The sequence below is a fragment of the Heptranchias perlo genome, chromosome 34, assembly GCF_035084215.1.
Source record: "Heptranchias perlo isolate sHepPer1 chromosome 34, sHepPer1.hap1, whole genome shotgun sequence".
NCBI classification, from domain to species: Eukaryota; Metazoa; Chordata; class Chondrichthyes; order Hexanchiformes; family Hexanchidae; genus Heptranchias; species Heptranchias perlo.
The window spans coordinates 17,423,225-17,436,846 of record NC_090358.1 but is presented as its reverse complement, the minus strand read 5'-3'; positions in this window follow the sequence as shown (position 1 = coordinate 17,436,846).

The following is a 13,622-nucleotide window of genomic DNA, read 5'->3' as shown; positions in this document are numbered from 1 at the left end:
TGACACCTCCAACAGTGCAGTACCCACTCAGTACTGCACTGAAGCATCAGCTTAGGTTATGCGCTCAAGTCTCTGGACTGAGGCTTGAACCCATGGCCGTCTGACTCAGAGGCAAGAGTGCTACCACTAAACCAAGGCTGATACATTAACTTAATCCTTTCTTGCCAGAAGCATCAAAGACTGAGCCGGACACAAGGATGCATTACTAATACATTTTTAGTTAACCACATCCATGACAATATGAATAATACCATCACGAGGTTCTGTGTTGATATTACATTATTTCCCGTATGTACCTTGACCCTAAGAGAGAAGATGCGTTGAGAGAGTAACTTTATTATCTCCAGCACAAGCTAATGATACTCAGGTAGGGCTAACAGCGTTGCTTTATTTGTAATAAGTATACCTGTGAGACCACAACCATAGCATGTTATTTAACATACCAACATTCTGGTATCTGATGTTCATCCACTCTGTGACACTCATGGGCTCTCCAATTAACCCTGAACAACTTCCTCACAGGTATCCTGCAAGATGACTCACAATGACCAGCTCTTCCTTTATCAATCGGAGTCCACCAGACTTCTTAATCTTACTATCTCCTCTGGGATATTCCTAAAAATAATAAAAGCCCAAAATACCTGGTTCTCCCCAAGGCCCCCACATTCCTTATGTTAACAAGGGTAATTTGGATTTCCAGTTTGAGGAGAATTAAACCTCCATCCCAAACAGAGAAATACAAAAATTCCATCTGAGACACGCTGGTATAAAAAGGTCTCTGAACCTCATTCCAGACCTCTGTATGGCCATAAGGTGGGTACAAGAAGGCAGAAGGAAGGGTAAGATTGTTTACATTCTAGGTAGCATAGAGGTTTGACAGAAGCAGAGCTGCAAAATACTTCATATCATAAAATGTCCATTATATTTTTTTGCTTATGTAATATTAGGTAGGCCAACCATTTCAAATTTAATCTGGGCTGTTGTTAGCTGCCTCTGTAAGGAATCATATTTGTCTTTGTGTGTTGGGGGGGCGGGGGGATAGAGTGAAATACACAGATGCTGTATGATATCATTACATGTTAATTACAACAGAAATTCACTCCAGTCTGTGAAAGATTGGACGCATACAAACTGACAAACTGACATATTTACTCTCTTCTAGTAGAGTCATCAGAATGAGTTTTGTTCTGAGGGGGAGTTGGGTGTACAACATTAGTCATTTCTACACAATACATTCAACAAATACTAACATCTCTCATCGTTGCGTTGTTGGGCTGGTTTGATTGACAGTTCTCTGTTGATGGGAGGTTTATACTGCCAGCTATTCACCACATCTTCAATTCACTTTCAGTTGTATCCAAGGCAATGTTTGAGATCTGTAGGAAAGGCAAGAACATCAGTCTCGCCCACGTACAAACATTACACCAGAAAATCTTGCGAATTATTGGATTTTGAAGCATTCTCTGAAACAGAAATTTGTAAATGGTTGAACACTGGTCTAAAATTGTCTTTTTATAAAATTATTTGTATTGCTAGTTTCTTTCTGTTTTCCTTTGTTTCTGCGTAATCCTAATTGTTATAAATAATTCTGACTTCTAGGGCTCAATTTTGAAATGGTGGCAGGTTGGCAGCGGGGGGGGTGAAGGTGCGCGTGGCAAACCCACATTAAAAAAAAACTTACCTTTTCCGATGCGATCGCAATGCAATTGATGGTGAATAAAGTTCTTTCCGGGTTGTGCACCTGATTGACAGTCTGGCTGCCGACAGGAGCTGCATTGCAGATGGGTTGGGGAGAGAGAGAGAGAGAGAGCACGAGACATCATCCAGCGCTGGAACAGATAGCGGAGGATAATGAAGATTGGGGAGGGGGGTAGAGTGGAAGATCGGGGGGAAGAGGGGAAGATTGGAGAGGAGATTGGAAAGGGACATCGGGGGGAGAGGGGAAGATCGGAGAGGGACAGCGGGGGGAGGGACATTAAAGAGGGAGACATCGGAGAGGAAGACATCGGGGGAAAGGGGGTCATCAGAGAGGGAGACATTGGGGGGAGAGGGGGACGTCGGAGAGGGAGACATCGGACATCGGAGCAGGGTGGAAAGGTAGGTTTATTTTGTTTTTTTTAAACTTTGTGCAATGGTTTTTTTTATTTAATTTATTTTGTTTATTTTTGCCTTCAGGCCCTTCACGCCTGGTGGTGTGAATCGGAAGCCGTGGGAAAACCACCCAGGTAAGTTTAAAATTGTTTCAACTATCTACTACATCAGAAATAAAGTACCTTAAGTACCTCAATGAGGTACATTTGGTTCTTTAACTATCATCCCGCCGGCTTTAATTGCTGGTGGGACATCCGGATTCGTGAAGTGGACGCGTCTGTGGGAAACTCAGAAGTCGGCGGGTTAGAGCCGGCTTCTGACCCCGCCCGGAATTTTCACCATTTTCGCAGCCCCCCCCACCCCCGCAATTTGATTTTAAAATTGAGCCCCTGGTCTTAGCCTGAACAATACAGGCTGACAGTGTGGAGAGGACAGAAATGTGTTGTAGGAAATTTGAGCAACTTCTGATACAAAGAATGTTATTATATTCGTTAGCCCTTTGCCACACTACTGCTGGTTATGAAGTCAATGGAAAAGTAAAGTAGGCGAGATGTAAAACGTGTTGTCGATTTGCTATCGCCCATTTTGCACTTCAGCTGAAAACCAATTTCATCCCTATAAATCTCCAAATACAAGAGATGAATATGCAGATCCTTTTGTGAAAACTAACCCTTGTTGACTAAGATGATCATTCTCTTTTTGTGAATAAAATTAAAGTCCGTTTTTTTTTAGGTTACTCTGGCAATTAGATATTTTACAATACTAGCTGATTTAGCCAATCTCCTGTGGAATTACTCACAGGCAGTCTGTCTGAGGCATGATTATTTAGCTATTAAATTGGAGCTATGTTTAACATGGCCAATCCCTTTACGATCACTGTTTAGCTACTGCCTGTGGGACGGTGATCGAACTAGACATGCACTAAGGGCAATTAGAGGCTAATTGCTTTTGCTGAGGGGGGTTTGTTTAGATTGGTGATTGCTTACAAAGCCTCACCTCCTCCTCTCAAGAGATTATTAAGAATGGGGAAAAAAACAATGGGAAATGACTGATTTTCTTTTTTCCAAAGCGGTTGTGATTTGTTGCTGATTTATGAATATGACCTGTGAGCCAATCAGGTGTAATTGTGGTACTTATTTTGCAAATTAGATGGAAGCCATACTCATTATATATTGGCTAACTAATAACTTCCATTTAGACCATTGATTATTGGCATCAAACACTCCGAGGATAGATTCAGAGTAACGAGCTCCTGCCACTCTGCATCTAAGCAATTTCAACAAGCTCGAGGTCTTACAGCACAGTTTTGAAACCCACAGCCTGTGCAGTCTTCACAAAGTGAGGAATATAGCAGATGAGATAGCTCGGAGGGTGATGGAACATAGGAAAAGGAGGAGGCCATTCAGCCCCCCACCCCCCAGCCTATTCCACTATTCAATTAGATCATGGCCGATCTGTATCTCAACTCCATTTACCCTCCTTGGTTCCCCTTAATACCCTTATCTAACAAAAATTTATCATAGAATCATAGAAAGGTTACAGCATGGAAGGAGGCCATTTGGCCCATCGAGTCCATGCCGGCTCCGTGCAAGAACAATCCAGCTAGTCCCACTCCCCCTGGCCTTTCCCCGTGGCCATGCAAATCTTATCCTTTCAAGTTTTGAAATCTCAGTTTTGAAATTTGGAATTGATGGTTCACGTGCTGCATCAACAGAGACATTAGTGCAACATGAAAAGAAGTGAAAGTCTTGTGTTCATGTGCAGCATGAAAACTCACCTCACACTCACTGATGGGAAAGACGAGGAGGAGTCGAAAAAATCCATTTCTGCACCACCGCTAACTCAGCAGTGGAGTTTGATCCACTAGTGGTTAAAGCAGCAGGAAGCAGCATTTTCTAAATTCAATGTAAAGGTGAATTTTGTTTATTGCAATTCCACTCATTTTTTTGCTGTCAAACAGGAGCCAAATTACCCAATTACTCAGCAGCTTCCCACCTGTTTGTGATGATAGATTGAGGCATTCATTAAGGTGTCTCTCAGTGGGGAGAGCAGTTTGATAAAATTTATTAGCACTGAGGCACTTCTCGATGCAGCGCTTAACTCAGGGTCTAGACTAGTGTAGCACATTAATTTATAATACATTTTATCCGTGCTACACTGGTTTCGGGACATCTTGCTCAGGAGCTCCCTGCTAACATAGTGCTTCTAGTCTACCCTCCATCTGATCTACCAGAGGGCTGTCCACGCCTAAGTTTGGAGGAAAAGAATCATCAAAAAGAATTAAACAGGCAGCGCAGAGTATCGGAGCCCCAAAATGATGTGCTGCAGGGAAATAAAATATGGGGTGCATGCTCACAATCCCTCACGTATTGAGTATCTCAGCCTTGCCATTCTGGGAAGCATCAAGCAGACCCTAGGGACTTCTCCCAGAGAGAGAAAAGGAACAGCGTTAGCTATACTTATACCATTCTTATTTAAAGCAAAGTTACCAGAGGTCTTGGGACTTTGGCTGCCTTTGTGATCTCTTAGCTGGAGATGGTATGTGGTGATCACAAAGAAAGTGGAAGGAGAGAAAAAAAATGCCGTAAAGAACATCAGATGTATTGCCACTGACGGCTAAGCAAACTCCTGCAAATAGTAGATTTTGATGACTTGCCACATTCCTAGAGGGAAGGGCCAATTTACTGTGAGGATCAGGATTAGGTTTATTGGCGTCCTAGACTCTGGAGGATTAGATGCTAACCTGGTTTCTTCAGCTGTTTGGAATTTAATTCCTGATGATAAGCACGAATCTAGCCATCTGGACGTGTCAATTTACATATCAATCCATACTAACTGTTTCTACCATGTTCATATACAATAGTCTTCGTTGTTAACGAGATTAGTGCCATTCTAGAGCTATAGGTTTAAATAATATGGGGGGGGGGTGGAATAATCCAGAGTCAATTAATGAAATCCAAATAATGCAACAAAAAATGAATAAATTCCTCAAGAAAATAACCTCAAGAAAACAAATGAAAAGGAAGTTGAGCTTTGTTCCCAAAACAAGACTGCAGTTGTGCACTGGAACCTATCCAGGATGTTCTCAGAGATTTGTATCAGGTTATTGTATATTACTGTAACAATAAATGAGAAAAATACACTAATGTAGTAAAACAAATAACATTGTTGAAATTACTGGAGGATCAGGTTTCAAAATGATTCTGACAGCAGCATGTACCCTCATCACACGCTTCCAGGGGCTGAGTTTGTTTGTATTGTAACAAGAGTTTTCTTGGCTGCGACAGCAATTGCTGAATGTTTATGAATTTTCCACCAATTCCATTGAACCCCCCCAAGTCAAAAATTCTATCAAAATTAGCTTCACTATATTGGAGCTGTTTCTGATTACAGTTGTATTGTCCGACCAAATTCGGTGGTGGTGATGGTTGACCAATAGCATAATAGGATTTTGTTGAACTTGCAAAATCCCCATTTCTGTTGCATATCACCACCCCAATCAGAAAGGCCAGTGTTATTATGATTGACTTGTAACATGCACATTAGTGCATCATGCAAAACATCTGCCATAGTTCCCAAAATGTCACTCTGGACAAGTAAAAAATTGTCACATCGTGCAGGCATCTGACAACACGAATGAAAAGATCCAATTTCAACGATATCAAATTGGTAAACAGAACAAACAAACTAATGTCTGCAAATATAATGATTTGTGGTGCTGTCTCTCAGTTAATAAATCAGTCTGGTATAATTTTAACTTTTGCATGTCATTTTATCTTTGACCAACAGGAAGCCTGTAGTTATTATGTATGTGTTCATTTAACTGTTAATAATAAGAGAAAAAAGGATCCTTCTGGTAATACAGTCCTCTCCGATTTACCCGTTATAAGTGGTGGATGGTAAAACCCATTGCCACTGCCATGATCCCTGTGGGCTCTACTGGGCACTGAAATACGGATTGATGTGGGATGCAGCTTCCCCTCAGTTCCTGCACTGACCTAGAGAAGTGCCAACAGAACATGTGAGTCTGCCAGTAAAGAGAGAATGGCGGGAGAGACACGCAGCAGCACCGACTCTTCCCGGAGTCCTCGTCAGAGATAAAAACTGAACATTGCACATTGGTAAATACTGTACAGGGGTTAACGAGGCGTGAAGAACTGGCAGAAATAGCCAACTCACTTAATATGTTATAAACCGTACCTTTGTATTCCAGAGCTTAGGGCCTAGACAGCTGAAAGCACGGCTGCCAATATGGAGCAAAGGAAATTGGGGATGCACAAGAGGCCAGAATTAGAGGCACAGTTCTCGGAGGGTTGTAGGGCTGGAGGAGGTCACAGAAATAGGGAGGGGAGAGGCTATGGAAGGATTTTAACACAAGGATGAGAATTTTAAAATCGAGGCATTGCTGGACTGGGAGCCAATGTCAGCGAGCACAGGGGTGATGGGTGAGTGGAACTTGGTGCGAGTTAGGATACAGGCAGCAGAGTTTTGGAATCAGATCATGTTTATGGAGGATCGAAAATCGGAGGCCGGCCAGGAAAACATTGGAACAGTTGAGTCTGGAGGTAACAAAAGCACGATGACGGTTTCAGCAGCAGATGAGCTGAAGCAGGGGCAAAGGTGGGCGATGTTACAGAGATTGAAGTAGGCATTCTTTGTGATGGAGTGGATATGGGGTTGGAAGCTCAGCTCAGGGTCAAATAGGACGCCGAGGTTGTAAACAGTCTGGTTCAGCCTGAGACAGTGGTCAGATGGAATCAGTGGCGAGTGAACGGAGTTTGTGGTGGGGGCCAAAGACAATGGTATCAGTCTTCACAATATTTAATTGGAGGAAATTTTGACTCATCCATGACTTGATATCGGACAAGCAGTCTGACAACACAGAGGCAGTGGAGAGGTGAAGAGAGGTGAAACTGGGTGTCATTAGCATACATGTGGAACCTGATGTCATGTCTTCAGATGATATTACCATGGGGCAGCATGTAGATGAGAAATAGGAATGGGGCAAAGATAGATCCTTGGGAGACTCCAGCGAATACCTCTTCCATTTAAGTCGCTTTTCTGACCGAACCACCCCTTTGATCTTACAGATAATGGTTCTTACACTCACCGTCATCCTAGATACTCATTTGAGGACGTTCATGCATTTATACCAATATGAGAAGTTTGAGACCCTAACTGGGGTAATAGACAATGCCTTTCAACACCCAATAGAAATAAGCACTCTCCTGGCTAAGGCCATGGGAGCTTCCTTTTATTTTATAAACATTTACTTACGTACATAAAACTCATGTTCAACACATTTGTTGCTCCAGTTAATATTTTCTAACTCTAAGGAATCAGTAAGGTAATTGCCAAAAGTTAAATAGCAAATTCAGCATTTTAAAAATATATAACATTAACTCTTTCAGCATTGCATGGAGTACCTTTCTGCTGGCAGTAAATTAAAGATACTGTAGCTGCAGTATTGCAGATTAACACTTTAGCAGCAAGTAACTAGTTTTATCACAGACTTACTGACAAAAGGATTGTTAGCAAAGCTTTCCAGCAAGTTCTACAAACACTGGTAAAATCTGCAGTGCATCACAACAGCTGTCCCATCACAAACCTTTTAACACATGAAAAATTTGGTGATCCAAGGTCCAGTATCAGAGATCTAGGGCCACGATATTCCTGTGGTATTGCCAGTATAGATGGGTTGAGGAGAGGCTTCCTCCTACTGTCCTATTTTCTTGCATTGGGTTGTTAGATATGCAGAGCAAACTCCTGGCTGTATTGCCACTCTACAGAGGGAGGCCAGCATGGCAAATATAGGCCATTCCGTCATAGTGCACTGGATTGGGAGAAGTGAGGAGAACAAGAGCAGAAGGCCCCTGAGCATCAATTAAAGTTAGTTCTGGAAGTGGCTCTGCACAAGTATGAGAAATACATAGGACAGGGAGGGTTGGTCAGGAGCAGGTCCTCTTCCTCCATCATAGTATTTGATAATCTTCCTCAGTCAGTACTGCCATTTGTTTGGTCGGTTGTACTCAGAGGAGAGGGCATAGAAAACTGCTGGTTTCCCCGAACCCTGCTCTCTTCTGCCCAATTGTTTAAATGCAGTGTGACAGCCAAGGGGCAATCAAGATCCCCACTGGCGTGGGAGCAAGAAAATTTAAATTAAGGGTGGAGATTAGACAGAAGGCCTTCCCGCCCCATTTTTCCTTTGGTTGGTATAGCGAAGTAAAATCCAGGCCATTGTGTCATAATGGAGAGCCTTAGAGTGAAGGTGGCTGTATTTAGGGTCTGCTCAACCACTGGCCAGATTTCTTCTTTTGAGCAAGTGAAAGACAAGCCTGAAAGTAGCATTTAATCATGTGCACAAACCAGGCCAGAATGAGGCAAAAGTGCACATATTACGAGACCAAGTTCATTTATCAACAAGTAGGTGTAAACTCCTGCACTAGGATCACTACACTATTTTCCCTCATCATTTGGGAATTCTGCCAGTCCAAGACACTTTTGGATTGCTGCAAATGCATGAATTATCTGGAGTGGTTAGGATGAAGGGAACCATAAAAAATGAAGAGCAAGGGGGCAGAAAAGCCATTTAAAAAAATTCTAAAAACAGACCAAGTAAAGGTAGCCATTCAAGTCCATCCAAATGGGACGGAAAACTCAATTTGTAGGACAGTTCTACTATAGATTATAGCCTTGGGACAGTACAAACTATAACTCCATGCACAATTAATATCTGTATTGTTGCTGAACTGTTCGAGAGTGTAATATTTTTCTACCATTTTTTTTTGAAAACATTGTTCTCCAGTTGGGAATACAGGATGTTTTTGTTCACTATTTAAACCTTCAGCACTTATTTCAAGACTGGCTTAAATGTAATCTAAGTTAACAATTGCAAGATGATTGCTTCAGGCCTCTTAGAGGCAATTACAGAAAAACACTTCAAAAGTACAAACACCAAAAGATTCTGCTAAACTAAACAGTTGGCTACAAGTTTTAAATGGACTATACAATGTAAAAATTGAATATTGCGTCAACACTTCAGCATTGCTACCAAAATCAGTTTATTTCGATTGTGTATTGTAATAGCCATTTCACTGCAGTAACTGGATGTATCTATAGAACAAGGCAGTCAGCCTCAACCAGCACACGATTAAGCACCTTTGCTGAGTTTGCTTACTTGAAAATAAAAGCTCAAAAAACCAAAGTTGTATACACACAATGGTTTATAATCTGTGCATCTATCAACTGGATTATATCCATGTTTATTAACTTGAACAAATTGAAGGTTAGGACAGGGGAATTCCCATCAGACGTGGACACAGATTTACTCTATGACCACAGGTATTTGGTATTTAGCTGAAATAGCAAATGAGAAATTATGATCTGGAAATTTCAATTGGGTTGAAATTGCCCTAGTTTTCAGATGCTGCCTGGGGTCACCCACACTGTTCCCTCTAAGCTGCGTGCGCGGCCGCAGTCTGCTGTGGGCTATGCTCTTAAACATTCCGTCCGTACGCCAAACCAGCGCTCTTGGCCCCTCTCTCACACTGACCAGTCCCCAGGTCCCCCCTCTCTCTCACTGACCAGTGCCCGGACCCCAGGCCCTTCTCCAGCTCTGCCTCCCCGGTCCCTAGTGCTCCAGCCCCAGGCAGGCTGCTCTGCCTCCCCGGTCCCTAGTGCTCCAGCCCCAGGCAGGCTGCTCTGCCTCCCCGGTCCCTAGTGCTCCAGCCCCAGGCAGGATGCTCTGCCTCTGGTGCTCGGCCGTGTCCGATTCCACAGTTCCGGCCCCAGCCGTCGCATTGTTTACCCCGTTGCTAGGAAATGCAGTCAGCAAGCAGCTGATTGGCTGCACGGAAACCAGACCAGGAAATAAAATGAAACCAATGCATTTGTCAGTGGCCAATCACACACTGGACCTATCCACCCAAATATAGACCAGGCACCTCGACCAATCACAGATGAGGGGCCTTTACATAGAGGCAGCCAAAACTAATTAAATCTGCAAGATGTACAATTGGAATGCAATAATTTGTTAAACCCTGCTAAGGAGTCAATGGGGCGGGGGTGGGGGGGAAAGAGGGGAAGGGGAGAGCTTTAATTAAACTCTGCCCTAGCCCCAAATTCACACTGACTGCATTGACAGATGTTCTGTATTTGACTCAATTTAAAAATTCTGATTGATTCAAACAGAAATAAATTGTCAGCAGTCATTAAACTGATGGGAATCATTCCTATCAGATAATTTTTAATAAAATAAAACAAGACTGGTCTGCTCGATCCTAGTGCAACTTAAGAAACCCATTTCATAAACTATAGAAATTTATCAGCCAATGTAACATTGCTCTAATTATCCATTATTTTGTATACTTGTTCTGTTTGTTATTTACCCTGACTAATGTTTTCTAAAAAAATGTTCTATTTGAAGTTGAGATTTTTTTTAAAAATGGTAGCACACACAGCCTTGAAATCTGTGCACAAACCCAAACTCATCCAAATTCATGGCCAAAACAAATTAGAGGGAACCTTGGATAGTCTGTAGGAAGCAGCTGGGACACAGAGGGTGATTTTAAACCCCAAGAACAGGTGGGTTGGGAGCAGGTGGGAGTTGAAAATTTTTTTTTGGGTCGCAACCTCAAAATTTTCGGACTTTGCATTCCCAGCGGGAAGCCTGCACTTTTACGCACCGATGTTAAACCCGGAAATAAACCCACCCTTTCTTGGGATTTAAAATCACCGCCATGAACAGGTGCAGAAAATAATCAATAAGGCTAATGGAATGCTGGCATTTATATCTAGAGGACTAGAGTACAAGGGGCAGAAGTTATGCTGCAGCTATACAAAACCCTGGTTAGACCGCACCGGGAGTACTGAGAGCAGTTCTGGGCACCGCACCTTTGGAAGGACATACTGGCCTTGGAGGCAGTGCAGCGTAGGTTTACTGGAATGGTACCTGGACTTCAAGGGTTAAGTTACAAGGAGAGATTACACAAATTGGGGTTGTATTCTCTGGAGTTTCGAAGGTTAAGGGGTGATCTGATCGAAGTTTATAAGATATTAAGGGGAACAGATAGGGTGGATAGAGAGAAACTATTTCCGCTGGTTGGGGATTCTAGGAGTCGGGGCCCAGTCTAAAAATTAGAGCCAGAGCTTTCAGGAGTGAGATTAGAAAACATTTCTACAATCAAAGGGTGGTAGAAGTTTGGAACTCTCTTCTGCAAACGGCAATTAATGCTAGCTCAATTGCTAAATTTAAATCTGAGATAGATAGCTTTTTGGCAACCAAAGGTATTAAGGGATATGGGCCAAAGGCAGGTATATGGAGCTAGATCACAGATCAGCCATGATCTTATCAAATGACGGAGCAGGCTCGAGGGGCTGAATGGCCTACTCCTGTTCCTATATTCCATTGAGTATCTCCAGACATCAACACAAGCCAATGTACACGGTTGACTATTTCATTTTGATTTTATTTACCAATTCTTGTTAATTCATGTAGCATCCATGGAAACTATTGACCAACAAAAAGCAAATAATTTCATAACTGAAATAAAAGCCTCCTGTTGTACTTGAGACGTTATGGTAATTAAATGGCCCAGAATTCGCTGCAATGACAATATTGGCGACTGAACTCCACAAGTTATACTGTTATGCTCCCCAATCCTCCAGTGACTAACTTACACCACAACTTGCTGGAAAACTTAGAAATGGGAAAAACAGCGGATCAGGAATGGTGTGGCCAATGGAGAGTAAAGATTTCATTTCACTTGTTGATTTCTGTGGGAATTTCAACCTAATTTATGTATTTATATCTAGCAGCAAATTACTAAAAGATATAAAACAGGAATAAATATCAGCATTAAGAATAAAGATTATTAGGAAAATAACAGTTTTCCTGTAATTATCACCATCCCAACGCTATGTCTGGGATCTGTGGATTTTATAACGAGTGCTGTACTTTACCCGATTGATATCGGAAAGCAATTTCAGAAGCAAAGTGAACAAGTCACACCAAACAATAATTTCAGTGTTTCAAGGAATAGCCTCATTTTTTTTCAATTACAGTATAATATTTGCATTACATTAAACCTTCAAAAACATGGGTTCTGGTTTGATCAAGCAAATTTAGAATTCAGATAGCAACTATTATAATAAAAACAGAAAATGCTGGAGAAGCTCAGCAAGTCAGGCAGCATCTGTGGAGAAAGAAACAGAGTTAACGATTCAGGTCGAAGACCTTTCAGCAGAATTGGAAGATGTTAAGAGTTAAATAACAAATCCGACACCAAGTGAGAACATTTGATTTTCAGAAGAAGCCGCAATGCTTTGAAAGGGAAAAACAGAGCGGCTATAAACATGATGTACCAAGACACCCATTTAAATGTAGGTTGTGTAAGCTAAGATTGTGCATTGGCCATTTGATTAGTTTTTGGCTGTTGATTCTTACCACTGCAGGCCCATATTGTACTCATTAAAATTATGAAGTGTAATGGCCAAAGGTGGCTTATCTTGCACTAGCCCATAATAAGCCTACTGCTGGTACTCAGCCTGCCCTGACCTCCTGTAGAAACAGAAGAGTACATATAATTCACACAATGCATCAGCAACCTCTTATTTTTTCTTTTAGACGGTCCGCAAATAAATAATTAGTCATTTTGTTCTCATTATACCAAAATATTAGTTTGGGGAACAGCATGCATTTGATTAAGAAAAATGTGTTTAGCTCAATTATTTCAAAACTTTTAACTCTTAACGTCTTCTAGTTCTGGGAAAAGGTCTTCCAGCTGAAACGTTAACTCTGTTTCTTTCTCCACAGATGCTGCCTGACTTGCTGAACTTCTCCAGCATTTTCTGTTTTTATTTCAGATTTCCAGTATCCACAGTATTTTGCTTTTGAGCAACTGTATTATAATGCCCGGAAGCAATGTTGCCTCTTTCAAACATGTTCTTGTCACGATTCCTGTATGCACCAGCGCATTCTGCAATGATCTAGTCAATTTTGCCATTAATTTTAAACGGTAGGCAGGACGATAATATTAGTTCAACTGTTTTGGCACTGGAAATGGCAGGGCGGGGCAAAAGTTTCAGGAAATTATGGAGTGGGGTAAGTCAACCATTGATCTTGACAACTACTCCTGCTTGTTGAATGCAGAAAGATTTAATGGGTATGTTCTCCAGACAAATTGCATCAGTGTGATTGTCAAATCATAATAAGCCATTTATTATACATCATCTTTTAATCAATCCTTTAAGTGAGCTGACATAATAACAGGGCTCTCTGTTGAAATAACGTGCCGCTAGTTATGTCGGAATGACGTGTTCGCTAGTTATTTTCCAACAGTTTCAAAAACAAGTGGTCAACGGAAATATTTTGGAATGAAAATTTCCAGTAATTTATTTTAATGTATTCACTTAAATTAACTAAATTGAAGTTTTTTTCTGCCAATATGATTCAAAGCAGTTCGACCACAGCTGTTCTTGACATTTACTAATCCGGTTAGTATTGACAATGGTATTCTATTTGACTCAACAAT